This window comes from Mytilus edulis, chromosome 10 (genome assembly GCF_963676685.1).
Source record: "Mytilus edulis chromosome 10, xbMytEdul2.2, whole genome shotgun sequence".
In the NCBI taxonomy this organism is placed as follows: Eukaryota; Metazoa; Mollusca; class Bivalvia; order Mytilida; family Mytilidae; genus Mytilus; species Mytilus edulis.
In genome coordinates this window covers 78,397,883-78,402,348 of record NC_092353.1, presented here as the reverse complement: position 1 = coordinate 78,402,348, position 4,466 = coordinate 78,397,883, and the positions used below count along the sequence as shown (strand labels likewise).

The window sequence follows — 4,466 nt, the reverse complement described above, 5'->3', positions numbered from 1 at the left end:
CAAATTAAAACTTATAATAGCTTAAGTTTTTTAATCACACATACATGTTTATATAGTTGCTTACTTAGTTATGTATGATGGTAATATAAATTATTTCATTAAAGCATGAAGTTCCATTATGAATGAATGAATATTTTATTGCAAAAAGCATATATATGCTATAGCAACGAAAAACATATTTACAACATGACAAATGATAAACAGCAGAGAACAATACATATAAATCATTACAAGAAAGCAAATAACATTAAGTAACAATATGTGATCTGATTGACCAGGCAGATTTTAAGTAGTTACACAAGTTTTTAATATGTAAAACAGACTTTAATTTAAATTAGTAAGGTTTGGCCAAGAACCATAGAATTTTGGCAAATATATAGGCCTAATTGATCTATAGGCAGGGCATACTAGTAAAAAGTGGTATTCGTTTTCAACACACTGCATATTACAACATTTACATAAACGTAATTCTCTAGCCATGCCAGTATATCTTCCTGTTTCAATGTTCAGTTTAAATGTACCACTTCGCAATTTAGTTAAAAAGTGTGAATTATATCAAAAATCTAAATAATGTTCAAACCTAAATTCTGACTTTATATCCTTATAAATACTAAGTTTTTCGCTCTTTTCTACATATGATAACCAGCTTTGTATATACTGATCTTTAATTCTATTTTTAATTACATAAAAAAATCCAGTAGTAGTTATTTCTGATTGTTGATACCATATATAATTGAGACCACCATCAAATAGTAAGTCACGTACCTTAGAAGCACAGGGTTTTTTTTGCCATTATTGGCATCATCAAGTAACAATTTATAAACATCATAAACAATAGGTGTTTTTTCTAGTTAAGATATTATACCAATATTTCAAAATTCTAAATTTTCTCATAATCTACATAGGAAAATGGCCCAATTCTCCATATAAAAAAACAATTTGGGACAGATTTGCCAACTTTTAAAATTTATAGACAGAAACGATTGTGAACAATCTCAACATCTTCACCTTGATTGAAACCCCATATTTCCGAAGCGTAATTAAGAACAGAGGCCACCATACTGTCAAATAGATCAAGTTGTTTCTTCTTTGACAAGAACAAATCTTTCACTGAGTTTAACAATGACGATAAAGCTCGTGATCCCTGTTGAGACACACGTTTCTGAGTCTGTAAGAATTTTCCATTAAAATAAAACATCATGCCAAGATATATACAGGAATGTATTATTTCTAGCTCTTTATTGTCGTAGAAGAATCTGGCACTTACTGGTTGCCATCCATTTCTAAATACTATAACTTTTGTTTTTTCAATATTAACTTCAATGTCCCACTTATGACAGTATTTCAATAATTTATCTAAAAGTTCGTGCAATAATTCTGGTGATTTTCCAAACAACACAGTGTCATCCGCAAAAAGAATAAGATATATAAGAATATTATTCACAGAAACGGCATCATCCCGCATATCAATATGAATGTCCTCAATCAAGTCATTGATGAGGAATAAAAACAAAAGAAGTATTTGTACTTACAAAATTACATACTGATTATCCCATATTATTGAACCAAAATGCCTCCTTGATGTCTTGTATGGGGAATGCATTTCCAAACAAAATCAACATTGACCTAGCCATAATTTCAAATTGTTAGCATCCAGGAAGTGCCAACTAGGCATGTGTGAGCTTGTTACTTGGCGTGTTTTGTTTGTTGTGTGGAATTGCTGTGTGAACTACTTGTGACTGTGCAGTTGTAATGTATGCGACCAATTTGTGTCTGACCAATATACTGAATGATAACCTCTGACTGGTTGATGATTCTGACGTATGATAACCTCTGACTGGTTGACTGGAAAAATACAGACAATTTGAAATATAGAACTTTATTCGTTGATGGTCGCTTTGCAAGTGATGATATATTATACAATACACAATAGACATGATAGAATGATATATAATATAATACACAATATAATGACATATGAATAGCAATCACACAGTTCTTTACACGGATACAAATAAATGACTGAAACATTGTATCGGGCCAAGCAAAAGTCACATTTAATCTGAATAATGATATGACATCATTAATGACTGATTTATGAAATAGAATGGGGAAACTAGCAGAATATTGAATGACGGGGGAAACTAACTTGAAACATAATAAAAGAATGACTAAAGTCATTTGCCTTACTTACTTTAAACAGATCTCAATATATGATAGCTCATTAATACCAAATATAGATTTTGACTATGAGTTTCAATGCTCAATTTAGACTGACTGTAATTTGCATACACACTTAATAAAACTTGCTTTGATAGCTGTAACGTGACAATAGGAATTGTAACTTATGATAATGAAGAATAAAGACACTATAAAACATTACAATAATTAACTAAACGTGCTATTTATATCAAAACAGTGGCTTGCTGCAGTTTCTTATGTTCGACTCGGATCGCCCTCGATGAGGAGACATCGCAACCTTTCGACATGACAAGATTATTGATTGCATGATTATGCTTGAATTATGAATTGAATTTACCTTCAGAGTCTATGACATACATGACATAAGAACTTAATAAAGAGAAACCCATGTTGACTGAATATCTGATTTGACTGAAAACGCTGTTTTCACATGGGAGATAACTCTATAATTGAACTGCCTAAAAACCTGACTATACCTTGCAGCAGCGCACTGATACTTTCATTAGCAAAATACATTGAATAAAGTAAGAAAACTAACTAAGCTAAAACAAGACAAATAACTTGTCCTTTTTAAACACATAAAAACAATAATTACATATGTACATTTTAATAACCGAAACACTTCCTTAGCTGAAGATTAAAATCATTCTTTTAAATGCAAAACTAGACTTAACATAACAATACGTTACGACTGCAACTCTATTTAAAAATTTTATTTAATTCAACATTTAAAAGACTTAACTTGAATTACTTAGATAGAGATGTGAAACAATTATTACTTTAATTATTTACATTATTTAGATTTTATGATGACGCCACGCTATTTATCTTTTTAACAAATGTTAAGAGATTCATATAATGACTTGATTCTTTTAAGTTTAGATATAAGTTCTTTAAAACCAGTTTCTGAATAATTTAGAATATTAGTTTTCATTAAACATAATATAAATTAACTTCTTACATTTGAAATATTAAATAACTATTAATATTTGCACTCACCTGGAAAAATACAGACAATTTGAAATATAGAACTTTATTCGTTGATGGTCGCTTTGCAAGTGACCACAAACGCCACCAAAAATACTAAAGTCATGTGACTTTGTTTCCAGGTGAGGCACAAGAAAGTTTATTTCTTAATTTAACAAAGAATTAACTGATTGAGACCCCTTGACGGTCCTCATGCCTCATTACATCATAAATATCTATCGCTTGGGTTTTAGGCCGAATAAGCGCTAATTGAAAAGACTCTAGGATAAATTGTTCTTTACATAAGAAATCTAAAGACTATGTTAAGCTGTGACTTTATCTATTATTTATCAAAAGTCTTATTTCCTTCTTTGTGAAAGTCTATTTGACACTTACATGGCTTATTTTTCACTTATAACACAAAAAGCTTTGTAAACGAAAATCTTTACATGTTAATAAATTTTAGACATTTATTTCTTTATCCATTTTTTACTTAAATAATTGAATTTATTTATTTCATATAAAATTTAATTGTAAATTTTATAAATAAGTTAATAAGACGTGATGTCCACTTTTGCCCTGTCACACATGCCCAGTCAATATTGTGTAATTCCTGCAATGTTCTGGCAAACATATAAAATGGTCAAAGTGTTCTGCAATCTTACGGCAAACATTTAGAATGGTCAAAGTTTTCTGCAATCTTGCGGCAAACATTTTTTATTATTTTAAACTTTCTGGCAATCTAACGGCAAACATTGATGTTTCTGCAAACTTGCCGCAAGGTTGCAGTAATGTTTGCCGGAAGTTTGCAGCTAGTGGCAAACATCTGCAAACACTATTTTCTGTGTTCCGGCAAACTTTTTGTTTGCTGCAAGTTTGCGGCAAACAATTTAGTTTCATAAGGGAGATACTTTCAAAGGTGAATGGACTATTAGTGTTCAGAACTTGCCAAAACCAAGAACATACAAGTTACTTAAGACCGAATTTTGTACTGAACCGTATGTTAAAAAGTTCTTGTCCGGAAAACAGCGATCGAGTATAGCTAGAATTCGATGCGCTACACTACCTTTAGAAGTCGAACGAGGTCGATATCGAAATATTCCAGCCGATCGCAGAATCTGGAAAGTGTGCAACTCCAATGTGACTGATGATGAAATCCAATTTTTGTTATTGTGTAACCGTTACTCTGTTAGAAGGAACGAACTCAGACGAGAACTCATCTCAGTTAACTTTGAATCCCCAGAAGAAACACTAAAAGAACTGTTAACCAGCAACCCGAAAAACGGTGGCAGACTTTA

At 31.2% G+C, this 4,466-nt stretch overlaps 1 long non-coding RNA gene across 1 annotated transcript; it reads right to left on the bottom strand.

Moving 5' to 3' along the window:
- Positions 1–1,721: 1,721 nt before the first annotated feature.
- LOC139491938 (uncharacterized) lies at positions 1,722–3,752 on the bottom strand. The gene is made up of 2 exons (XR_011656673.1): positions 2,540–3,752; positions 1,722–1,845 (listed from the first exon to the last, which is right to left on the bottom strand). It is a non-coding gene; the product is annotated as an uncharacterized lncRNA (long non-coding RNA).
- Between the last annotated feature and the right edge of the window lie 714 nt (positions 3,753–4,466).